This window comes from Lactuca saligna, chromosome 4 (genome assembly GCF_052625555.1).
Source record: "Lactuca saligna cultivar CGN05327 chromosome 4, ASM5262555v1, whole genome shotgun sequence".
Lineage (NCBI taxonomy): Eukaryota > Viridiplantae > Streptophyta > Magnoliopsida > Asterales > Asteraceae > Lactuca > Lactuca saligna.
The window spans coordinates 121,207,204-121,234,546 of NC_136420.1; the positions used below are offsets into that span (position 1 = coordinate 121,207,204).

General features: G+C 38.5%; 2 non-coding genes across 2 annotated transcripts; both read right to left on the bottom strand.

Annotated features, from left to right (window-relative positions):
- Positions 1 to 189: 189 nt before the first annotated feature.
- On the bottom strand, positions 190 to 353 carry LOC145044343 (U1 spliceosomal RNA). The gene has a single exon (XR_013681301.1). It is a non-coding gene; the product is annotated as a U1 spliceosomal RNA (small nuclear RNA).
- Positions 354 to 18,970: 18,617 nt separating this feature from the next.
- Positions 18,971 to 19,134, bottom strand: LOC145044347 (U1 spliceosomal RNA). Its single transcript, XR_013681305.1, has one exon. It is a non-coding gene; the product is annotated as a U1 spliceosomal RNA (small nuclear RNA).
- Positions 19,135 to 27,343: the final 8,209 nt, after the last annotated feature.

Here is a 27,343-nt window from a genome sequence, read left to right on the forward strand (position 1 = left end):
AAAATTCAAAATTGTCAGAAAAATGTACCAGCTTCTAATCTATAACTCGTCAGAATTCAAAATTGTCATTTTTTAAGTTTTCTAAACCAAACGAGAGATGCAATTAACTAAGCAGAAATTTTGGAGTTACTACTTTTCTACTGATTCTAAGCATGAAAAGAATATGAAATTTTAAAACTAAGAGTATAGGTAGGGGCCGCGCGAACGCAGGCCCCCTCTAACACAAATTATGACGTAGGTTCGACCAACTTGGGCCGACCTTAGACAGGCACCTCTCCGTAATGTGCAATGGAGACCACCAGCCTAGGCCATGGACCTTCTTGATCCCCCAAAGACACCGTCCAGGTAAGTGATTTTTCCGTTCCCCTGCCCTCGCTTTTTATCCAACAACTACGTTGACTTTTCTTTTCTTCCGCCTCCGATGTGGGATATGCATGCATGCATGGACCACGTATCTATTCTTAATTCTATTTGCCTTGGAAAATGGAAATGTTACCTAGCTCCATACTAATTATTAACTTCCTTTTTTTTTTCTTTTATCCTAGCCAGCTTTCTTGGGATATTGACCCCACAAAACAACTTAAGGTAACCTAGCAACTTAAATACACTAAACTTAATAAACTAATGGAAAAGATAAATCGAATAGCAAAGCTAACTAGAATAGTTCTTTTTACCATGTTTTTTTTTTGCTTTTTAGGCAACCGACTATTCTTTTTCCATTCAAGTTAACTAACAAGATAGTTGGTTGCCTAAGATGGAAAAAACATGGAATGTTGATTGCTATTACAAGTAATTTATCCTATTCATAATGCTATCTAGTGGTTAACATGGTACCATTATACCCTTAAATACTTGAATGTGTATGCGATTCTTATGTAATTATTCTATTGGAACTAATGTATAACCAGCTTACATACCTCTACCTGTGCAGCAGCCTCTCTTTATTGTCGTTTTGAAGCCATTACTTGAAGTTGCTCGATTGCAGAGACTGTCACAATTAGCACAGGATCGATATTGAAGTAAGAGCATGCATACTCAAAATCAGTCTCTGTATTGGTAAAACACCTTCTGAAGGAATACTTACTTATAAGTAAAAAAACATTAAAACACTTTGTCAAAATTGTGATTTAACCAACGTTACTTGGAAGTTAATTACATCTAGTCAATAAATAATTTGCTTTTTGTATCTGTTAGCTCTCTCTCCAAACCCTGTGATGTTACTATATTTGAAACTAAAATCATTTAGAAACTTAAGCAATTACCTACCTACTTTGGTTTCTGGATGTCCAGTATGCTCCATTCTCTCATACTAAACAAAATCTTTCTATTTGTAAACATTATCACCTCCGTGCTTCTCAAGATGACGCAAAAATCTTGGTGATAATCCCAAGTGATCTCCGGTAAAAGCTAGACCAATTGTTAGCACATCGCACCTGAACTATATGACCTTTTTCATAAGCTACTCAAGCACCGAAATGGGTAATTAAATGCAGATGTTGTGCTTCAAGGCCTACAAATTAAAGTGAAACTCAACTACATCTACCCAATTCCTTTATCGTCCCTGCATGCAAAATATTTATTTTGCAATGTTTAATTTTCAGGTACAATCATGCTTTGCCCAAATCTATATTTCGTGCCCTCTTTCTCGATACAAAAATTGCCACTTATGATAACACTTTTTCACATATGTATTATTATACACAACTACCCGCATCCATGATATAAAACCACATTATCTTTTACCACGACTCGACCGTGTTTCGCTGAAAATTGATATTCCATGTGTAAACTGTGGATCAGTTTGAAAGGACCTTAGATCAATCGATTTATCAAACAATGACTATTAATAAGAACAGAACAATGAAGTATCACAAAGAACTTTCACTAAGAATGATAATCTCACAAAGAGATTATTGTTCGCACAAAGCGGCTATTAGGGTTTGTGAAAGACAACCTTTTCACAAACCCGTACAAAAGACTATATATAACTATTATAGACAATCCCTACAAATCAGGGATGTTCCAGCTAACTAATATATGATCACTATGGAAACAAGATAAATACTAAATTTGTTACATTAAAAAGATATACACTGAACAACTTGTATGCTGACGCTGGATTACATGCTGATGCTGAGTGATCAGTTTCAAACATCATCATATTATAAGGTTCGACCTTACAATCTCCCCCAATATGATGATGTTCAAAACAACAACTATACAAGAACACCTCTGGACAAAAATTCTTCATACTCAGCTTCAGCTTCTACTTTCACAGGCCAGTAGGGACTATCCAGCAGCTCATGTCTTCTCTTCAGTAACTCCATAGCAATCAGTATGTCAAACTCTCCAGAGAGATCTTGATGACTCATGCACATTTGTCTTAAGCCAACAAGATGTGCTGTTGGAGCTCTTGGAATTTCTGTGGTGCGCTGAAAACACATTCTTCTGTTTTTATCAAGATAAAACATTCCATGTTTAGGAACAAAGATGAACTTATGTTGAACCGGCTCAACACCAATAGGAAGAGAGTTGTTTATTCATTCAACACCAAAATTTAGAACCAATACATCTTCACTATCAACTTGAAATCTGGTTCTTCTGATTCTTGGAACTGAGGAATTTTGGCCTTGCTGTTGTGGATGCTGCGTAGAAACAAGATCCAGACGCTGAATTTTCTTGATCAGTAAATGGAGAGCACAGGTCAGTTCTGAAGAGAGAGCCGAAGTTTGCTTGGATGATAATTCGAGCAATTCCATCCATTCAGAATATCCGTATCTGATCAGCTCATCCCTCTTGACAACTTCAGTGTGTGGATGTTGAAGACCTTGACGAGTGATCAACAAAGTAAGAATTTTCTCGTTACGAGGTTTAGAAGCTTTAACTTTGATGATCTTATCACTGCTCACTCGTCGTTTAAGAACATCTTGAAACCTCTTGCGATCAATCCTGTCGAGAACATTTTCAGTCCTTGACTTGCTGCTACTGGGAGGAGGCTGTGAAGATTTGGATTTGGATTGATATTCTAATAACTTTTGCATCTGAGCTTCAAAGGATCCTTTGGCCTGAAGTTTATGCTGAATGAGAGATTCATCAGCTTGAGCAATATTCTTTAGAAGTTGAGCTTTATTGGCTTCATCAAGAATTTGCTTAACTTGATCAGGAGACATGTTCCATTCAGCTGCTAAATTGGATATATTGACGATGGACTTAGGTTTCTTGCTAGGAAGAGAAGTATCAGTATGTAAAACAGCCAATTCAGTATCTGTTGCCTTGCGCTTGCGAGATAGAGATTGAATATCCTCGCTAGCTACATATAAGTCTTCTCCTTGAATTGGAACAATGGGATCAATGAAGTTCATATCTAGCATTTGACACTCATCATCATGATCATCTTCATTATCATCTGAGGCTTCTTCTTGAACTGGCACATGAGGATCAATGAAGTTCATGTCCAGAATTTGACATTCATCATCATGTTCATCCTCATCATCATGCTCACTATTTCAGCAAGCTTTTCAGTATCTGCTGGTCTATCAGACTCGTACACAGGCTGTGGTGGCTCGGTCTGGTTTAAAATATTATCCTCAGATCCGAGCTCAACAGATTCAGTTTCTCCCTCTTTTTGATCATCACTAGTTTCTCCCACTTTTTGATCATCATCATGTTGTGGGCCAGGGAAGGAGTTGGCAAAAGAACTCCCTTCAGTTGGTGGACATCAGCCTCAATTCGTAGAAGACGTTGATTCATGTCCCGAGTCAGTGTAAGAAGCTCATTAAATGTTGAGGCCGATATATGAAGGAATTGAGTACCTGGAACTTCTTGTGAGCGATGTTGCTCCCCCGGAGAAGGTTACTCTCCCTGGGATGGGTGCTCCCCCTGAGATGGTTGCTCCCCTTGAGCTGAGTGAACCCTCTCAGTGACAGAAAGAGTATGATGAGAAAGTTGAGGGGAGAGATGACCACCGTCCTGCGTTTCAGCTTGTTGATCAGCATGATCTTCGTTGTTACCATCAGCTCCTTCATTAGTATTAGCGGTTAGTGAAGGAACAGTATATAGATTTGCGATCCATTCTCTCATTCGATCAGAGATGCCGATGTCATTTTCCATTGGATCATCCTGATACATTCGCACTGACATGCGTGGGCATTGGATGGGGTTTCCAGAGTAGGAGTAGTAGGCTTCAGCGAAAAATTTATCTAGGACAAGAGCAATCCAGTGTGGAAAGGGGACATGATCAACTCGTACATTGGCACGAAGAAGTTGGACAAGCTGATCAAAGAAGAAAGCCCCATAATCAAAATGTTTGTTGAGAAGAAGGGAACAGACAACTTGTTGCTCACAATTACTCAGTTGATCACCACTGCGAGATTTGTGACCCATACATTTGCACAGAGCCCAAGTGAAGAACTTCCATCCTGGAGTCATACATTGACGCAAAATGAGAGCTGATCGAGCACCATCCTTTGAGTGATCATAGCACAGTTGATCAAAGAGGCATCGACAACGTTCAATAGTTGGAAGCTCAGAGAATGGTTCAAAGATTGGTAACCTGAACGCAGCACTGAGGAGATCAGCGGTGATAAAAACGGAGTGTCGGCCACGCCTAATAGTCCCAGAGATGACGTTGTTTTCATCATTAACCGTTGCAGTGTAGTAGAACTCACATACTTGTTCGGGAAAGAACTCTGATGGAACCTCACTGATGGCGTATCGAAGTCGGCAGGAGACTAGGAAATTGACAAAATCATCAAGTCCGAGGCCGCGATGAACATCTGGTATATCAGGGTTGAAAACGACATTTGTGGCTTTGATGTATATGGGAAGAGGAGGAGAGTTTGGAGCTGGGACGACTCTTCTTGAAGTGGAGGAGAAAGTGAACAGTGATGTCGTCATTGAAGAAATTTAGGATTCTAGGGTTTTCCTTTTTTTTAAGAGAGAGAGAAGTTTGGAGGAAGGTGAAAAGGTTTGGGGAAGAGGTGAAAAGGTTTAAATAGGGGATGAAATGGTTAAAAAGGTAATGATTATCTTTATCGAAAATAACTGCGTATCTTCACAGACTGTCAAATCAAAAAAATAGCCGTTGGGTAAAAAGAGTCGTTGTACTGAAGAGGAAACTACAATCAGTGTTTGCAGAAGCGCTGATATCAGTGTCTCGAAAAGTTACATGCTGAAAGATAGTTTGTCGTCAGTTCAAGGTACAACTTGCTTATTTAGGGTTAGCAAGGTGATTGGTGCGTGTGATAGATATTGGTTTAATTATCTAACCATTGGTACAGAGTGTCAAGTCTTTATCAGTGAGTGGTATTTCTTACTAAATCATTAGACACTAAGTGAGAAGAAGGTGAAAAGAGGTTTGTTGCGTGTGATAGACCTTGGTGTTTTGGTCTAACCATCGGCAAAGACTGTTAGATTCTCATCAGCATGTGTTTTGGCACACTGAATCACATAATCAGTGTAAGATTGGTAAGAGTGGATAGTTGCGTGTGATAGACCTTGGTGTTTTGGTCTAACCATCGACAAAGACTGTTAGATTCTCATCAGCATGTGTTTTGTCACACTAAATCACAAAATAAGTGTAAGATTGGTAAGAGAGGATAGTTGCGTGCGATAGAACTTGGTGTTTTGTCTAACCATCGGCAAAGAGTTTCAAGTTGTTATCAGTGTATGGTTTAATACAGTGAATCATTCAAATTTAGTTTAGAAGATTTGTAGAAGAGATATAGATAAGAAACCATACAATGTACTCAGCATGCTAAACATCATCAACACATCATCATCAGCAAAAAAAGTTTATAAGACAATAGCAAACATTAGTAAAACATTTTCAATCCAGAGTGATCATTCCAAGTTTGCCAATAATATGAGCATTAGTTTGAGTATCCAAGGCCTTGGTGAAAATTGTTGGATATAATGTCTAAGTCCACAACTTTATTTGGTATGAACTTGACCCGACCCGGTTTGGTCCATTTGGGTTGCATGGCATTGCAATACTTGGATAGACTAAATGAGAGAATAAGGTACTTATGATTATTAATATATTATAAGTTCTAACATATTAATAATAGTATTATTTAATTAGTATTTGACCAAGTATTAATCTAGTATTAATTTGGTGATCAAAGTGAGACTAATTAAATATATAAGGGTTGATTATGACAATCATCAATTCTTTTATGGTGGATTAATGATCCATGGTTTATGGGTTATGGATGTAACCATTTTGAGCTCCATGGATAGTCCATGGGAGTTACAAACCCATGGGTCAAGAGAAATGAAGAGTCATGATAATTATGGGTCTTCTTAATGAAACCCTAATTGTGACACCACTATAAAAGGAACCCTTTGGTTAATGAAATTGGGGCTAGTAAGGTTACTAGAGAGGGCATAACCGATTTTGAGTGCTAGAAGTATTCTATCAAGTTATTCCAAGTTTTGTGGTGTTGTGTGAAGCATTGGAGGCACAAAATTTGGGGTGCTAGGCTCACAAAGTCTTGAAGGAATCTAAGCAACAACAAGGTATGTATTTCTATTAGTTTTTATGTTTCATATATTCCCCATGCCATGCTAGTTAGGAAATAACCATGAAAAAGAAATTTGCATGTATATAGAGAAAACATAGATTCAGGGTTATTAGGGTTGCATGTACACTTAGGAAGTGTTAGAATGCTCAAAACCCATCAGTGGTATCAAAGCCTAGGATTGTTTTCTGTATACTTGATGCAAAACTGCTTGAAAAACGAAAACTCTGCATTCTGATGACTGTACTCGCCGAGTCCATGGGGAGGAATCGCCGAGTCCATGAACAAATTCATCCTACTCGCCGAGTAGGATAATGCACTCGCCGAGTAGGATCGAGATGGGCAGATTTTTCGAGTTTTTGTTGCTGGAAATGGATTAGAATCATTATCCCAATCTGTTTTGGACTTGTAAAATCTGTTTTTCAAAATGATAATGATTATGTTAATCCATTTTACATGACTTTTAACAATTTCAAAGTATTATATATGTTTATATGATTTCTTGAAATTGCTTGACATGAATTTGTGTTCTTATGAGTTTTTAGAAGATCATAGGAATTATGTGTAACCACCATGTGTGTTTAATTCTTGATCTTAATTGTATTGATGGTGTCCATAACATGTCCTCAAGTTATGGATAACCAAAGGTCACTTCTTTATTTTGTGTTTAAAGAACTAAAGATGTTTCATAAAATGAAGAGTCTTCATTTTTATGAACCAATAAAACTCATAAGTTACAAAATTGAAGTGACTTGGAATAGTTTCAATTCTTGCCCTCAAATTTTGGAATTTGAAAAGTCTTACACTTTAATTCCAAATTAAACCTTAGATTTTTAAAAGGTTTAAAAATCAACCCTTATATTATTATTATAATTTTATTATATAAATATGTATAAGAATATGTCGTTCTTACCGTTAGTAGGCCTCATTCACGAAGCTGGTCTATAAGGGGGGTATAAGGTTGTTGCCTATAAAATGGTGACTTAATGGGTGTCCACTCTCACCCACCGCTTCCTTGATCGGTGGAGGGTCGTTAGCCGAACGGTAGGATACGACTTTAAATTCTCATTAAAAGTATAATGAATTATAAAGTAACTATACATTATAAATTTCCAATCTTAGTTACTTTAGGAAAATGTGAAATTGGTGCTAGCCCATAAAATTACACTTTGTACCTTACCAAGTCGTTAGTGGAGCGTGTGTGGTTAACTGACACACTAACTTGGACTAGTAAGAGTGGCAAAGGTAACTTGACTTTATTATAGATCGGTGGAGCATGTGTGGTTAACCGGCACATCGATTAGGTAATATTGTTAAGGGTACGAAGTCAATTTGTATGGTTATTCACACCTTGTTTGTGATCCTCGGCATCCCAGTCACAAACTTGAGAGGGCACATTCGAGATTCAAACATGCCATTGAAAAGTTCAATGTATCTCAAAAGATCTAGGAGTTTCAAAACCAATAAAACCTAATAATAAAATATTTCGTTCTTATGGTGAAAATTGGTAAATCGTCATTTGCCTACCTTCAAATATTTTATAGTGTGGATTACGGCATCCCTCTTCCACCTATAAATAGTTTGTTGGATCCTAGCCTTAATATCTCATTTGGGTGACTTATTAAGGACTCTTAATCTAATGAAACATATGTTCCTTCTATTCCAGATGTCTTCCAATAACGCTGCTGGCTCAAACCCTACAGGCTCCTTTTCCCTAATGAACTTGTGTGGTAAGGTCATCTTTGATGGATCCAACTTCAATGAGTGGATCAGAAACATCAGGATGATTACCCGCTATAAGGACAAAGAATATGTCCTTGATAGGGAGCTTAAGGTTGTTAATGAAGCCACTACTACTCCATAAGAGCTTGCGGAGTTCATTGCACATGAGAAGGATGCCACCAAGGTGTCCTGCATCATGATGGCCACAATGACTCCGGAACTCCAAAAATCTTGTGAAGATTTCTACCCCTATGAGATGCACCTAGATTAGATGGAAAGGTACCATCAGAGCGCGCGTCAAGAGAGGTATGAAATCATTTCCTCCATGATAACCGCGAGGATGAAGGATGGTGAACCCATCACCGGTCACTTGCAGAAGATGCAGAGGTTCGTTGACCGGTTGCTAAAGCTCAATGTTGACTTCCCTGAGGAATTGGTGATTGACATCATTCTCCATTCCTTACCTTCAAGTTATGATCAGTTTCGTATGACTTATCATATGAATAAGGAGGAAGTCACACTTAGCAAACTTCAAGGACTCTTAACGACAACTGAAAATGGCCTTAAGGGTAAAGCGGTTGCTACTTCTACTCCTTTAACAGCCCATGTTCTTGCAATTGGGCAAGGGAAGAGTAAGAAGAGGAAAAGCCCTTCAAAGGGTACCAAGGGTAAGACTCTTGATGGTTCCTCTTCAAGTGGGACAAAGAAAGGTCACATTACTCCTTCTTCGAACCCAAAGGAAGCACGGTGCTTCTATTGCCAAGATAAGGGACACTTCAAGCGATGCTGCACCAAATATCTACAAGATGTAAAGGATGGGAAGGTTAAACCTACCCATGCAAGTATTTACACAATATTGTCTAACAACTCATCTAATGCTAATTCTTGGGTGCTTGATACAGGGTGTCGTATTCACATTTGTACTGATTTGCAGGCACTAAGAAGAAGTGAGCAAGTAGAGCACGGGAAGATAAACTTAGTCATGGGCAACATGAAAGCATCACATGTTACCAAGATATGAGTTTATTTTTTGTTGTTTAATAATGGGTTAATGTTAGATTTGAATAAGTGTTGTTACTCGCCTGAAATGGCGAGAAATATTATTTCCTTTCATGGCTTGTACAAACAAGGTTTTACATTTTCATTTGATAATAAAAATGTTGCTATTAATGTTTATTACAATGATGTATTTTACTATAAAGAAATACCTTGTGATGGTGTATATGAAGTCGTGAATGTTGTAGACAATCTAGGAAATAATGTGTTGTATATTGATTCTTTTGATAGCTTGGATAAAGCATCTTTGTGGCATTGTCGTCTTGGACATGTTAGCAAGAAGCGCATAGGCCAACTCCAAAAGGCTGGAGTCTTGGAATCGTTTGACCTCAAGTCAGATGATAGTTGCGGGTCTTGTTTACTTGGAAAAATGACAAAGTCACCCTTCACAGGTACTTGTGATAGGGGTGAAGGTTTTTTGGACCTTGTACACACGGATGTGTGTGGCCCTTCAGAGTTCCTACAAGAGATGCTAATCGTTATTATGTGACTTTTACTGATGATTACAGTAGATATGGATATATTTACTTAATCAAGCATAAGTCGGAAACCTTTGAAAAGTTCAAAGAGTTTAAGAAGGAAGTTGAGAATCAATTGGACAGGAACATCAAGATGCTCCGATCCGATCGGGGAGGAGAGTATCTTAGCATTGAGTTCCTTGACTATCTTAAGGAATGTGGGATTGTCTCAACATTGACACCTCCCAGGACACCACAGTTGAATGGTATGGCTGAGAGGCGCAATCGAACCCTGCTAGATATGGTTCGCTCCATGATGAGTCGAGCTTCGTTACCAATCTCTTTTTGGGGGTATGCCTTAGAGACTGCTGCCCATATCCTTAATCTAGTCCCTACTAAAAAGGTTGCCAAAACACCTCACGAGATGTGGACTGGGAAAATGCCCAATTTGGACCACACCAAGATTTGGGGTTGTGAAGCTTTTGTGAGGCGTGAGACTCATGACAAGCTTGAGCCCCGAAGCGAGAGGTGTATTTTCATCAGCTACCCACAGAGATCCTTTGGTTACCTCTTCTACAGACCCAGTGATAATGTGGTCTTTGTAGCAAGAAGAGGAGTCTTTCGTGAGAGAGAATTCATAAGAAAAAGGGACAGTGGGAGGCAAATTGACCTTGAAGAGCTTCAAGAGTCAAGTGATGAAGGAACCTCAAATACTGTCAGCCAACCAGAGGAGGAAACTCATGTTGAGTCGATAGACGAGTCTGTACCTCCAAGATGTTCCACTAGGGTGAGGAACACACCTGAATTTTATTACGGTTATCACATCACCACTGAAGGTGATACATTTATCAGTGATAGTACACTGATAGATTTGGATGAACCTAATAATTATAAGGAAGCCATGGCAGGCCCTGAGTCTGCGAAATGGAAGGAGGCTATGTACAACGAGATTCAGTCCATGTATGACAATCAAGTTTGGAACTTGGTTGACAATGTACCAGGTCGTAAGACAGTTGGGTGCAAATGGATCTTCAAGAAGAAGACCGACATGGATTGGAAAGTACACACTTATAAAGCATGATTGGTTGCGAAGGGCTTTACTCAAACTCCGGGAGTTGACTATGATGAGACCTTCTCACCAGTGGCCAAGATTAAGTCTATTAGAGTGTTGTTAGCCATAGCTGCATTTCATGACTATGAAATATGGAAAATGGATGTCAAAACCGCTTTCCTTAATGGGAAGTTGGCTGAGGATGTTTACATGGATTAGCCAGAGGGTTTTGTCAATCCAAAGTACCCTAATAGAGTGTGTAAGCTTGAAAAATCCATTTATGGATTGAAACATGCATCTCGCAGGTGGAATCTTTGCTTTGATGAGAAAGTCAAAAAGTTTGGCTTTTCTAGGAGTAAGGACGAGTCTTGTGTATATGTCAGGGCTAGTGGGAGAATAGTTAGCTTTTTGGTGTTGTATGTGGATGACATACTTCTCACAGGAAATGACATCCCAACTTTGCAGGAGGTTAAGACCTGGCTTGGGAAGTGTTTTGCTATGAAGGACCTTGGGGAAGCTGCCTATATCCTAGGGATAAGGATATTAAGAGATAGGAGTAAGAGACTAATTGGACTTAGTCAAAGTACTTATGTGGATAAGGTACTGAAGAGGTTTAGTTTGCAAGATTCCAAGAAAGGAGAGTTACCAATCCAGAGTAATGCCAAGCTAAGTAAGACTCAGAGTCCGAGTACAGAGGCTGAGATAGCTGAAATGAGTCAGATACCATATGCTTCTGCTGTGGGCTCGATCATGTATGCTATGACTTGTAATCGCCCTGATGTGGCCTTTGCTTTGAGCATGGTCAGTAGATATCAAGGGAACCCTGGCAAGGCACACTGGATAGCGGTAAAGAACATTCTCAAGTATTTGCAGAGGACTAAGGACTGGGTCCTTACCCTCGGAGGCAGTGATGACTTGAGAGTGGAAGGATATAGTGATGCTAGCTTTCAAACTGATAGGGATAATTTTCGCTCTCAGTCAGGCTGGGTCTTTATCCTAAATGGAGGAGCCATTACATGGAAAAGTTGTAAGCAGGAGACAGTAGCTGATTCGACTTGTGAATCAGAGTACATAGCAGCAAGCGAGGCAGCAAAAGAGGCGATATGGCTAAAGAATTTCATCGGAGACCTTGGAGTTGTACCAACTATAAAGGAGCCAATGGAAATTTTCTGTAACAGTGAAAGTGCGGTTGCTTTGGCGAAAGAACCAAGAGATCACGGGAGATCTAGGCACATTGACAGAAAATACCATTTCATCAGACATAGAATAGAAGAAGGACTCCTCGTGGCAAAGAGAGTATCATCAAATGAGAACCCGACAGATCCCCTCACGAAGGGACTGAGCAGGGTTAAGCATTTACAGCATGCAAGGCGCATTGGGCTGAAGGATGATATTAGTTTCAATAATTAGATTCCTGAAACTTGTAAAATGTAATTGACATTTGATGATAAATAAAAGTTGTTATTTATTTATGAGTAAGGTGTTACTATCTTATGTTGATTGTTTACTATGTTTAAATTTTGCATGTTTTTACTTCTAGAATAATTATGTTATGGTATATATATCATATTATTCAAACCATCCACAGTCAGTCAAACTTTGGAAGTAAGTATTGATTTAAGACTGTCGTGAATTTGGCTTGTATGATTTGTCTAAAGTGCTTTGGACAATGCAATGGTTGCTACAACATTCATGAGTACTCATAAGGGCTGAGTATTGGATTCAACCCACGCTCACTTGCATCACTTCATGGAATTTATCTCGAGTGATCGTGAGACGGTAATATCATATAAATCTTCAAACCTAGAGATATGAGTTGTTGACTATGAGTTGGTTATTCATTGATTGTATGAAAATGCATTGGTAACTCGATGTTATAAAACGTGCCTTTGTGAGTAATTCAACAAGTAGTTAGTATAAGCATATCAGTCGAAGTTTATCTGTTCCTTCTAGAAATAGAAGCGATATCTGGGCCCCGCGATGATTTGGTTTTGACCCATGTACCGGGCCTGGTCAGAACCTAATTGATGTGTTCAATTTAGTTCTATGTCGAAACAAATCGGAGATCTAGAAACAAATGCTGGACAATAAGTAAGACCATGTTCCATGTGTTTGTCCGGCTGATATCATGAGAGCAGAGGATTATATGATCACTTATCTTCAATGTCGTATCATCATCATCTCAGTTCCGAGAGACTTTGAAAGAGCTACGATTGCTAGTCAGGTTTTGAAGTCATATTTGCAAATATAGTTATTAGACTTATCCAAGCGGGAGACTGATGGATATAGTGTTTAAGTCCACAACTTTATTTGGTATGAACTTGACCCGACCCGGCATGGTCCATTTGGGTTGCATGGCATTGCAATACTTGGATAGACTAAATGAGAGAATAAGGTACTTATGATTATTAATATATTATAAGTTCTAATATATTAATAATAATATTATTTAATTATTATTTGATCAAGTATTAATCTAGTATTAATTTGGTGATCAAAGTGAGACTAATTAAATATATAAGGGTTGATTATGAAAATCATCAATTCTTTTATGGTGGATTAATGATCCATGGTTTATGGGTTATGGATGTAACCATTTTGAGCTCCATGGATAGTCCATGGGAGTTACAAACCCATGGGTCATGAGAAATGAAGAGTCATGATAATTATGGGTCTTCTTAATGAAACCCTAATTGTGACACCACTATAAAAGGAACCGTTTGGCTAATGAAATTGGGGCTAGTAAGGTTACTAGAGAGGGCATAACCGATTTTGAGTGCTAGAAGTATTCTCTCAAGTTATTCCAAGTTTTATGGTGTTGTGTGAAGCATTTGAGGCACAACATTTGGGGTGCTAGGCTCACAAAGTCTTGAAGGAATCCAAGCAACAACAAGGTATGTATTTCTACTAGTTTTTATGTTTCATATATTCCCCATGCCATGCTAGTTAGGAAATAACCTTGAAAAAGAAATTTGCATGTATATAGAGAAAACATAGATTCAAGGTTATTAGGGTTGCATGTACACTTAGGAAGTGTTAGAATGCTCAAAACCCATCAAAATATCAGCTAGTTGTTCGGAAGTCTTGACATGTTTTAGAATAACCTTGCCCTTCTCAACACTGTCTCTGATGAAGTGATGTTTAATCTCGATATGCTTTGTCTTTGAGTGCTGAACAGGATTCTGTGTGATCTGAATGGCACTGGTGTTATCACAGTATATAGGAGTCTTTGTGAATTTAAGCCCATAGTCTAAAAGTTGATTTTGAATCAATAAGATTTGAGCACAACATCTCCCAGCTGCAACATACTCAGCAATATATTTACTTTGACAAATTGAAATACCTGATTTTTGTTGCTGAACCTCAAGACCTAAGAAGAAATTCATCTTCCCCATCATGCTTATTTTGAACCTTTGAGACATGATCTCAGTGAATTCTTTGCTCAGCTTCTCATTTGGAGATCCAAAGATGATGTCATCCACATAGATTTGAACAAGAATCATTTCTGAGCCTTTCTGTTTGATGAAGAGAGTATTGTCAATTACTCCTCTTCTGTAGCCATTTTCAAGAAGATATGATGTCAGTGTCTCATACCAGGCCCTGGGAGCTTGCTTCAGTCCATATACAGCTTTATCTAGTCGGTACATATAGTCAGGATGCTCTTTGTCTTCAAAGCCTGGGGGCTGTTTGAGAAATACTTCTTCTTGTAACTCACCATGAAGAAATGCCGTTTTGACATCCATTTGGTAGACAATGAAGTTCATGTATGAAGCGTATGCGAGAAACAGTCTGATTGCTTCAATGCGGGCAACTGGAGCAAAAGTCTCCCCGTAGTCGATGGATTCAATTTGAGTGAACCCCTGAGAAACAAGTCTTGCTTTGTTGCGAGTAATAATACCATCTTTATCAACCTTGTTGCGGTAGACCCAACGTGTTCCGGTGATGGTCTTTCCTGATGGTCTGGGAACAAGAGTCCAAACCTTGTGTCTTTCGAACTCGTTCAACTCGTCTTGCATGGCTTTAATCCACTCAGTGTCTTGAAGAGCTGAGTGTATCTTGTCATGTAAAATCATTGAAACGAAATTAACGTACATGCAAAAATTATTAGATACACGAGATCTGGTTCGGACACCATCATGAAGATTCCCAATAATTTGATCAACAGGGTGATCTCGATGTCCAGAAGCTGATTCCACTGGATTTGACACTAAAGTGTTATTGCTGAAGGGAACATCAGTTGCAGGAGAATCTTCAGTCTCAAGGGTTTCATCAGCATCAGACAAATGAGTTGTCGAGCTGACCGCAGTATCTTGATTTACAGAATTTGGATCTGGAACGATAGGATCAGGAATAATAGCTTCTTCTTCAGTATGAGAAACTTCATTATATGGGCAAGAGAGAAGCTCTTGAAAAATAGAGGAAGAATGAGCTACTTTTTCATCAGTGTATGATTCCTCATCAAACTTTACATGAATGGATTCTTCAATGCACTGCCTGTTCACATGAAAAACACGAAAAGCCTTTGAAATAGATGAGTATCCAACAAAAATACCTTTGTCAGCCTTAGGCTCAAATTTTGATCTTGGATCGCGCTGATTAAGAATATAACAAATGCATCCAAACACGTGAAAGAAGGATACGTCCGACTTTCGACCTTTCAACATCTCATATGGAGTCTTCTTGTGAATCCTGTGAATTAGAGATCGATTCTGAGTATAACATGTTGTATTAACAACTTCATCCCACAACAACATAGGATGACCAGCATGAATAATAAAGGTCCTTCCTGCCTCAATCAGTGTTCGATTTCTTCGTTCAACAACTCCATTTTGTTGAGGTGTGCGAGGAGCTGAAAAGTTCTGCCCAATGCCTTTATAATCACAAAATTCTTCAAGAGTTGAATTCCAGAACTCAGTGCCATGATCACTCCTTAGCTGCTTAACTTTGAGACCAGTTAGTGTCTCGTTTTGATGAATCAGCGAGATAATTTCCTGTGCAGCATGACTTTTCTTCTTCAAGAAAACCACCCATGTAAATCGAGTAAACTCATCCACAACCACTAGAGTATACTTGTTTCCTCCTTGGGAACGAACAGGAATAGGTCCAAACAAGTCCATGTGTAGTAAATGAAGAGTAACAGATATGCTAGAACATGACTTGGGTTTGAATGACGACTTGGTTTGTTTTCCTTGTTCACATGCTGAGCACATCTTGTCTTTGACAAAGCTAAGTTTTGGGAGACCTCTAACTAGATCTTGATTGGATATTTTAGATAGATTCTTAAAGTTCAAATGAGAGAACCTTTTGTTCCAAATCCAACTGAGATTGGTTTGAGACTTTGTAAAGAAACATTGCATCAGTGCCTTGTCACTTGAGAACATGTCAAGAACATATATATCATCTTTTCTACTTGCTGAGAGTACAATGTTCTTGTCAGTGTTAACAACTCTTCCTTCCTTCTTTGTAAAATGAACTTCATAATCAGCATCACACAATTGGCTGATTGAGATGAGATTGTGTTTGAGACCCTTTACATATGAAACATTCTGAAACACCACATTATTGCACTTGATGTTTCCATATCCTTTAGTAAACCCCTTTCCATTGTCTCCGTATGTTACTGCAGGACCAGTTTTCTTGACATACTCTTCCAGGAGAGACTTGGATCCTGTCATATGTCTTTAGCAACCGCTATCTAAGTACCAAAGATGCTCCTGACCCTGCCGTGCTGAGAAACTAGTTAGAACACACTGACCCATTGTAAGATGGGTCATTCACAAAGTTATTTGACAATATATTATAACACTCTTTAGGAAGACAGTTTAAAGAATTTGATTTAAGAGTCCATCTTTCATTTCTAACTTTAATGTTATCATCTCTTAATGATGTTTTATCAAACTTGCATTCACTGATTTTGTGAGTCGTGTCACCACATCTGTAGCAAATTCTAGTACCAAAGTTTTTCTTGGTAAGCACATTTCTAGATTTAACACATTTATATTTGAGAGATTCACCAAGTGAACTTTAAGTCCTTTTATTTGACATTGAATTACTAAAGAATTCAGTTTCAGAAGAACTATAATCAGTGATGGATGAGGAGCTGACATTAGTATCAGATTTAGACTTATGTACTGAAACACTGCAATCAGGATATTGTTTAAGTTGTTCATGAACAGCATGAAACACTCCGTTTGAGATAGGAAATGCGATAATATTTTCAGTGAGAGGAGTTGGTCTCACAAGATGTGCAGGGTAAGAAGTAGGATCAATTCCGATAATTTCAATATTACACTCAGTAACACCATTAGAATCAGTAACACAGTGTTCATCAATGAGACTATAATTAATAAAGGTGTTGCTGATAAATTTGTTTTTGAAACTATCTTTTAATTCATTCATGGAATAAAATTCAGATTCCTTTTCTTGAGATTTAAAAACCTTTTCAGCTTCAACAAAATTTCCCCCAAGGATTTTCTCACATGAATGAGGTATTTGAGCAGAAATAACATAATTAGCATTTTTGTGAGATTTAGCCCAAAGTTTTAAAACAGTTTGTTCTTTGTTCAAGAGGTCTTTAACTTTATCAATTTCAGCAGATAGTGAGGAATTTGATAAACTAGTAACTCTTAGATTTTCCTGAGTAGTGTCAATAATGTTATTTTTAAGGATAGTTCAGTTTTAAGAAGATCAATTTGATTCTGCATATCTCTTATGATTTGATTCTTCTTAGAATTAAGAACACCCAAATACTCAAACATTTTGATTTTTTATTCATTGAATAGGAAACAAAGTTTTGAAGCTGATACATTGAAGGAGAATCAGTGTTGTGCTTCTTGGAGTTTTCAACTGCATTAGACATATCAACATCAAACAAACTGTTGCTGACTTTACATTCATCAGTGTCTTCTATCTTGACCATCAGACATTTAACTTCATCATTTGATGACTCCTCATCAGTCTTCCATTTTTCTTCTTCAGCGACAAGAACTTTATGTTCCAAGTTCTCTGCTTTCAGTTTCTCAACTAACTTGTTGTACTTCTGCTTCCAGTATTCATCCGAGATTTGGGTTCTTTGCTTGCATTCTTTTGCAAAATGATCAGTGCTACCACAGTTAAAGCACTGAGCTTTCCCTTTCCTTTCAGTACCATGTTTCTTGTCAGCATCTGATCTTTTTGAAGATTTCCCACTCATCTTCTTCTGAAACTTTGAGAAATTTCGGCCTGATTTCTCAAAAGTCTTCACAATCAAGGCCGCACTAGCAACAACCTTTCCGAGATCATCAGTCTCACTTTTAGAAGAATCAGTGTCTGAATGGTTTTCAGTGTCTGACTTTGACACTTGATTTTTGTTTGAGAATAACGCTACTGATGACTCATGCTGAGAATCCTTCATCAGCTCCTTTCTCTGAAGCTTGGATTCCTCATAGTATCGAAGGTTTCCATAGAGACTTTGTAAGTCCATAGTGTTGATCTTCTCACTATTTTTTAGCACATCAACATGATTCTCCCAACCTGCACCCAGAGAATCCAAAAACTTCTGCACTAGAACAGTTCGATGCTTCAGTTGATCTAGTCTCCGCAGATCATTAACAAGAGTATTAAACCTGTTAAAGGTTTGAGTCAGGGTTTCACCTTTCTTTGCAAAAAAATGTTCATACCTTCTGTTTAGATCATTTATTTGAGTAGCCTTGACTTCTTCAGTGCCTTCAAAAGATACAGTCAGCGTGTCCATCATCTCTTTTGCTGAGATGCAATTCTGAACCAGCCCAAAGATATTGTATGGCAAAGCATAGCTGATTGCAACCCGAGCACGAACATCGAGACCATTCTTTCTTTTGTCATATGTTGTCAGTTTTCTCTAGGTGTTTTCTTCATGGCACCATCAGGAACATTGTTTTTCAAGGGCTGATACATCGGAACATATGGACCTTTTTCGATGATGTCCAACATGTCTTCATCTACAGATTCTAATGCATAGAGAGCCTTTATTTTCCACATAGCAAAATTGGTTTCATCATACGGAGATGCAATTAACTAAGCAGAAATTTATTTCAGGTTTAAGTTTTCTAAACCAAACGAGAGATGCAATTAACTAAGCAAAAATTTTGGAGTTAAAATTTTATGCATGAAAAGAAAGTGGAATTTTAAAACTAAGAGAATGGGTAGGGGCCGCGCGAACGCAGGCCCCCGCTAACACAAATTATGATGTAGGTTCGACCAACTTGGGCCGACCTTAGACAGGCACCTCTCCATAATGTGCAAATGAGACCACCAGCCTAGATCATGGACCTTCTTGATCCCCCAAAGACCCCGTCCAGGTAAGTACTTTTTCTGTTCCCCCACTCTCGCTTTTTATCCAACAACTACCTTCACTTTTTTTTTCTTCACCCTCCCATGTGGGATGGATTCCTATTCTTAATTCTTGGCTAAATACTCCTCTACATACTACATCTATAACTTCCTTACCTTATTTATATATCATAATCACAAAAACACAACTTGCCACACTCAATCTCAACTTATCATCAACCTATATAATACTTGCTTGCATTTCATCCCTTCTATTACTTTACCAAATTTCATGAAACGGTTTCATCTACTGCCGCTTGCCCTCTAATCTCAACAGACACATCCTTTCAATAGGGATGTTAAAAAATCCCGTGGGACCCCGTTCTCGTGGGGGCCCCGTCCCGTTTGGGGAATTTTTTTTAAAAAAATCGGGGAAGGGGACGGGGGCGGGGGCAAGGTTAACCCCCGTTTTAATTTTGGGGGCGGGGGCGGGGGTATGCAATCCCGTCTAGAAACCCCCATGGGGACCCCATTAATAAATTACCCATATATTTTCATATATTAATTATATAAATATAATAAATAATAACATGATTTTTAGCTTCCAAAAGTCATAAAAAAATTGTTTTTAAGTTGTTAATAATATGTTTAATATGTCATAACTTTTTTATTTTTAACATGTAAAGTTCTACTATAAAGGGGATTGGGGCGGGGGAACGGGGACGAGGGTAGGGGTAATAAAGGGGATTCGGGGGGCAGGGGCGGGGGCGGGGGCAGGGGATGCACTCCCCGTTCTGTTTGCCCCCGTTGACATCCCTACCTTTCATCCCTTTAACTCTCTCTCAAAACCCTATGATGTTAGTATATTTGAAACTAAAATCATTTAAAATCTTGAGCATTACCTGCTTTGCTTTCTAGATGTCCAGTAATAGTATGCTCCACATTCTCTTATACCAAACAAAATCTTTCTATTTGCAAATATTTTATATATTAGACTATCACCTCCATGCTTCTCAAGACGATGCAAAAATCTTGGTGATGCCCTAGGAGGATATGTTAAAATCGCTAGTGATCTTGGGTACAAGCTAGACCAATTAGTAGCACAACGCAGCTAAACTATATGACATTTTTCATAAGTTGCTCAAGCATCAAAAAGGGTAATTAAATGCACTTGTTGCGCTTCAAGGCCTGCAAAATTGACACTCAAGTACATCTTACCCAATTCCTTTATCGTTCCAGCATGGAAAATATTTATTTTGCAACATTTAATTTTTAGGTACAATTAGGCTTTGATCAAATCAATAATTCATGCCTCTTTCTCGATACAAAAATTGCCACTTATGATAATACTTTTTCACGTACGTATTGTTATACACAACTACCCGCATCCATGATATAAAACTGCATTATCTTCGACCACAACTCGACCGTTTTGCTGAAAATGATATTCCATGTGTAAACTGTGGATCAGTTATATTCCTGCTAATACTAAAACTGATAATTCAAAACTATATATGCCTTTACATTGTGTTCTCAGGTTTTGTTCAGAGAAAGGGGCCGAAAAGAAAATTATGGAAAAGGAAAAGGAGAACAGAAAGTTGGTGTTTGATTTATCTTATAAAGTTTGAAAGAATATAAGGAATCCGACCTTTCATAATGCTCTAGAGTTTCCGGTAAAAGAAAGACAACTTATAATTTGATAACTTTGTATCTAACATCACAATACCATACTATTATTAGAAATAGTAAAGTACAATAATCACTGTCAGAAACAACCAAATACATCCATTGTTGGCTAAACCAAAAAGCTCCGGCAAAATCTCTTTACTCTTGCCATCAAATGATTATGCACTAGCTAATGTCAACAAAGCATGATTTCATTTGTTAAATTTAACCAAACCTATTACTACAAATTTGTAATTCTCATGGGACAACGGACATATGTATTTGAAAGCATTTAAAAACTAACATTTTCCAACTTTGTTGATGTTGAGTATGGTGTATGTCTTATCATACTCCCCATCACCCCCAATGGAAGCATAATATATTTTTTAACACCAAATAGATCAATTTTCATCCTAACAATTTAATATAATACTTGTATTCGCAAAAATGTTATACAAATATGCCGCTTAATACATGGCGTAAATCAACAAATTTTGGATCAAATATTAAGGGATGAGAAAGTCTTCGATGCCAAAGACAACTAAGATTTTTAAAATTGAGATGAGAAAGTCTTCGATGCCAAAGACAGCTAAGATCAGAAGTAGCCTTTGATAGGAAGTAAACCGAGGATAAGCCAACATATGGTTTTATGTCCAGAGTAAACATGCCGCCCTTCCTCTCCGACTTTAGCAAAAATTCCTTTGTTTTTTTGTTTGAAATGACACTTCGTTCTTCATCAAACAAAACTTGATTAATGATCCTACTACCAACTGAGATACGCTTATAAGATATGCTTCAAATCTTCAACATAAGAAACTCGATTAACTCTAAACTTACCATTAATAACTTTTCAATATCCTTTTGACTTTGAACATGTGATTATTTTCAAACCCCACTACTCCAACATTCTCAAGTTTCCCAAAATCCCTTAGGTTCTCTTTCCTTCCGGTCATGTGAAGCGAGCACCCACTATCGATATACCAATTTTCATCATATTTCTCATAACATAGTACAAGCAATAAGTTAAATCAACCCCTAATATGTTTCACTAGGTTTGAAGTTAAACTCCCGGTTTTGCATATTTGGACATTTTGATGAACTTAATAGCCACGAAATCTTCATTACTTTACTAAATGAGATCCTACTTTCTTAGTTGATGGGTGAAATGATTGTGTGGTTTTGATAATAACAAGGGTGGGGAATGGATACCGGCCGAATGGTAACCTAATGGAAGAGTTTGGCATTGAAGGTGATGACTCTATTCCAATGCATGATGCATCCCCTGAGAATTTATACATTTTTTTTTATCATTTTTGCATTTTTTTTGTGAGGTTTTGATACTATGGATTGCTACAATATGTGATATGCATGGCAACTCTATTTAGCATTTTTGGGTAGCCTGTAGTTGGAAAATTGAACTGGATCTTGTTATTGATGTTGATACCATAACCTTATTCAAATCACAAACTGAATTGGTTATTGCTCAGTTTTCTATGGTGCAAGGTATGTGGGATGACCTCAGGCATCATTCAAGACTCTTCGCCAGAGGTTGTGCGAAGCTCCGATGTTAGCCCTTCCGGAGGGAGTGGAGGACTTCGTGGTCTATTGTAATGCGTCTATTTCAAGGATGGGTGAACTGTTAAGCAGAGGGGTCACGTGATAGCATATGCATCGAGGCAGCTGAAGCCTTATGAGACGAGGTATCCCACCCATGATTTGGAGCTGGGGGTGGTGGTGTTTTTCCTCAAGATTTGGCGCCACTCTCTTTATGGTGTCCGGCGTACCATATACACAGACCATAAGAGCCTGAAGTATCTGATGGATCAGCCGAACCTGAATATGAGACAGAGGAGATGGTTGGATGTAGTGAAGGACTACGACTGTGAGATCTTATATCACCCAGGCAAGGCTAATGTGGTATCCGATGCCTTGATTCACAGAGCCGAGAGCGCTCCGATTTGATATGTGTGCATGAGGATGACGGTGATGACTCCAGTCTTATATATCATCCAAGATGCTCAGATGTAGGTTGTGAGATCGGAGAACCGCAAGAGAGAGCATGTAATTTGGCAGGGTTTTGAGTTTATGATGGAAAGTCGTGGGCTTATGACTTTCCATGGGCGGATTTGGGTGCCTTATATAGGTGGAGCTCGTCGTGTGTTGATGGAGAAGGCACATAAATCGAGATTCTTGATCCACCCAGGGGACACTAAGATGTATTTGGACCTAAAGAGAGACTATTGGTGGCCATGTATGAAGAGGGATGTGGCATGGGTAGTTGAGAGGTGCTTGACCTGTCGTCGGGTTAAGGCGGAGCACCAGCATCCACATGGTACGTTATAGCCTTTAAAGATTCCCCAGTGGAAGTGGGAACAGATTACCATGGATTTCATCACCAAGCTACTAAGGATTGCGTGTGGGGTAGACGTGATATGGGTGATTGTATATCGGTTGACGAAGAGTGCTCACTTCCTTGCTATTAGGGAGAGCTCTTATGCAGAGAAATTGGTTGAGATCAATGTTCGAGAGGTAGTGGCACGACATGGGCTGATGACATTGATAGTGTTAGATCGAGATGTGCATGTACTTCCAGGTGCTGGAAGAAGTTTCATGAGGAGTTGGGTACCCGACTGCACTTCAGTACAACTTACCACCCACAGACAAATGGACAGAGTGATCGGACGATTCAGATGCTTGAGGACTTGTTGCGTGCATGTATTATGGACTTCGGAGGAAGTTAGGACACCTATTTGCCCTTGGCTGAGTTTTCATATAATAACAACCACCATTACAACATTGCATGCCTCCCTTTGAGCTTCTATACGGGAGGAGTTGTCGGAATCCCATCTGTTAAGGAGAGGTGGGGCAGTGGGTGATGGGTGGCACTGAGATAGTGTTGAAGACGGCCAAGCAGATTTATCAGGTCAAGCAGAGCTTGCTGACATCCCAGAGTCGCCAGAAGAGTTATGCAGACCGGCGACGATCCAAACTAGAGTTCCAGGTTGGAGATTTTGTCCTCCTGAAGGTATCCCCATGGAAGGGGGTGATCTGATTCGAGAAACGAGGCAAGTTGGGCCCTAGATACATCGGTCCCTATAGAGTGACCGCCATAGTGGGTAAGGTAGCTTACCGGTTGGAGCTACCTATAGAGTTGAGCCAGATTCATAACACCTTCCACGTGTCTCGGTTGAGGAAGTGTGTAGCCGATGAGATGACGATGGTACCATTAGAGGAAATTCAGGTTGATGCAAGCCTGAATTACATCGAGAGAACAGTTGTGATATTGGATCGGAAAGTGAAGGTTCTAAGGAACAAAGAGGTGCTCCTGGTTCCGGTCCATTAGCAACATCGGAAAGGGTCCAAGTGGACTTGGGAGTCGGAGTCCGAGATGCGAGAGCAGTATCTTGAGTTACTTCTGGGGGATGACTTCGAGGGCGAAGTTTGGTTCTAGTGCGGTAGAATTGTAACATCCCGATTCCCAAGTATTTCATTTATTTATATATTTTTGGGAATTAATGAGTAACTCGGAAATTTGTGTGTTCGACTCGCCGAGTAGAGTTGGATTTGAGCATGCAAGTTAAATAGCCGACTCGACGAGTCGGAGATGCCGACTCACCGAGTTGGCACTATGTGAGGAGACCCTAAATCCTTGAGTTTGGGTCCTATTTAAGGAAACTTATGTTCTCATTTTCGCCTCACCAACTACTGTACTCCCCTGAGTGAAACCCTAATCGGCCTTTGAGCTAAGAGAGAGTGATAGAGCTAATATTTGAGTGTTTTGGTAAGCATTGGAAGAAGAAGAAGAAGTGAGATTCAAGCAAGGAATGAGGAAAGGCTATGAGATCCAGTATTCTTTCGCTTGGAACTTCTGTTAGAAGCTAAAAGTCATCACCTTACTCATCATGTTGTTTAGATCTTGTTTATGAGAAACTTTTGGGGATTTTTCCATATTTCCCTTAAGATTCGATATGACTTGTGCTTGTCAGGCATTGAGACATCGAATATTGACTTTGAGAGGTCCATAGAGTCCAAAGGTCCCAGCTTTATCCAACCAAAAAAAGTTATTGTGCTTTAACACCTTGGTTAGAGCTTTTATTTGGTATTATGGAGCAAACATACCATGCATGAACGTAAAGATCGAAGCTTTACGTGACATTTGGCCCTTGGAAGGCTAGATCTAGAGTTTGGAGTGATTTATCTGCCTTAAAAAGTCTGAATGAGATTTTGACTTAAGGGACTCGACGACTCAAAGAGCTGACTTGACGAGTCGGCTAGCATTTTCCTTGATGAGTCTAGACATGGGTAACCCGACGAGTTGGCGGGGTAACTCGACGAGTTGAGTTGGGTTTTCACGAGGTTCTGAAGGAGCAAGGGGGACTCGGCGAGTCACATAGATGCACGTGGGAATTCGTGTCAACATGGGTAGTTGACTCGAGTGCTGACCTTTGTTGACTTTAGGGTTGGTCAAGGCAGGGCGTATGGGGACCCTGGAGGGGTAAAATGGTCTTTTACCCATTCCATGAGTTTGAGAGATAGATTAACCTAGTTTATTTCGAGTCGTGATTTAAGTATTGATTAGAGATTATTATCTTATGTGTTAGGCGGAGGCTAGTTTGAGATTCGTGTACGAGACTATTACTTATTTGATTACGACGTGAGTCTTCTCACTATACTTACCATGAGTGGTATCTATGTGTGGCCGGAGGTCTTATGTGTTATATTGAGTATTTGATATCCTGCATTATGTCTTGTGATTTTTACTGATTGTTATTATTATTATTATTATTATTATTATTATTATTATTATTATTATTATTATTATTATTACTATTATTATTATTATTATTATTATTATTATTATTATTATTATTATTATTACTATTATTATTATTATTATTATTATTATTATTATTATTATATTATTATTATTATTATTATTACTATTATTATTATTATTATTATTATTATTATTATTATTATTATTATGATTATTATTATGATTATTATTATTATTATTATTATTGTTGTTGTTGTTGTTGTTGTTGTTGTTGTTGTTGTTATTATTATTATTATTATTATTATTATTATGAGCTTATTAAGTTAGGACCAGAGGGTCCATCCGAGTTGTGGAACCGGAGGGTCTCCACTGAGGCACATTGACTGGAGGGTCATACCGAGTAGCCTCGAGTGCCTAATGTGATGTGTGTGGTATTTTGGGGAACTCACTAAGCTCCGTTCTTACCGTATTATGTGTTATGTGTTTCAGGTACATCTCATGATCACAGGAAGGCATCGACTTGATTGTACACACACCCGAGTTGGAGATATGTTTTTGTAGGATCCTGGATTTGTGATATATATATATATATATATATATATATATATATATATATATATATATATATATATATATATATATATATATAGTTCTGGAATATGTGTTTTGATAACTTGATATTGTAGGATATTTATGAATTTGATATGAGATAATTGTGTTTTTAAATGAAAAAAAAATGTTTGAAAATTTACGGTGTTACAAGTTGGTATCAGAACCTTGGTTTGAGGGATTCGGATGCACCTCCAAGTGTGTTTGGACTCAAACTGAGGATTTGAGAAAAAAAATTCAAAAGAAATATTTTTCTAAAATGAGAAAGAGTTTAATAGAAAACAAGTTGGAGCAGTTTGTACAATCAGCCAAAGCCCGAATGGTGATTTCACAAAATACCATCACTTTTGTGTTATGAGATACTAATGAGATATTAGTTATTCATGCTAGAGTATTGGCTAGGTATTTCATATTTTAGGGCCAAAGTTGCCTGATTTGTGATGCCTTAGCATAGCAGTTGTTGCTATCTGTTATGTGCGTTGAGTAGGTGCTAAGTAAGAGTATTTAATAGGAACTACCTAGAGAGAGTTCTGAGTCGAGAGATAATCTTAGATAGATATCTAGATGAGTTTATGAGGGGTATACCGAGGAAGTAGTGGGTTATTGTGAGAAATAGAGTACTTGTGAATCGGGATCCTGAGAGGAGGACTTAGGATGACTATAGGCTGGTGTGGAAGGTAGTATTGGGCCCGTACTACTGAAAGCACTGGATCTGTAAGCAGCCAAAGTAAGAATCTTTAGGATGCTAAGGAACAAGTAGGGATGAGTGATTGAGTGTGACTATACTCGAGCGAGTCTCTGATATTTTTGTGTTGCGTTTCAGAGACATCATGGTAGATACACACCACAACCCCGAGAGCAGTGGGACTAGTGGTGATGAGATTTGCAGGATGATTCATGATGAGGTGGTCACAACCATTTGTGAAGTGATTTCTGAGATGTTTGGGTCTATTAATACCACCCTGATTGAGACATTTGATGAGCGATATGTTGTTGTTACTGAGGCGTCTGTTGTTGCAGCCACCGCAACTGTCGTTGCTGCCAGGCCACAGGGAGGTGACTCATTGTTGTTTCAGGAGTTCAGAAACACAAAGCCACCAAAGTTTGATGGGACACCTGATCTGATTTTTGCTATGAGGTGGATCTCTGATATTGAGGGATGTTTTTACACTTGTTCATGCCTAGAGCATTTGAG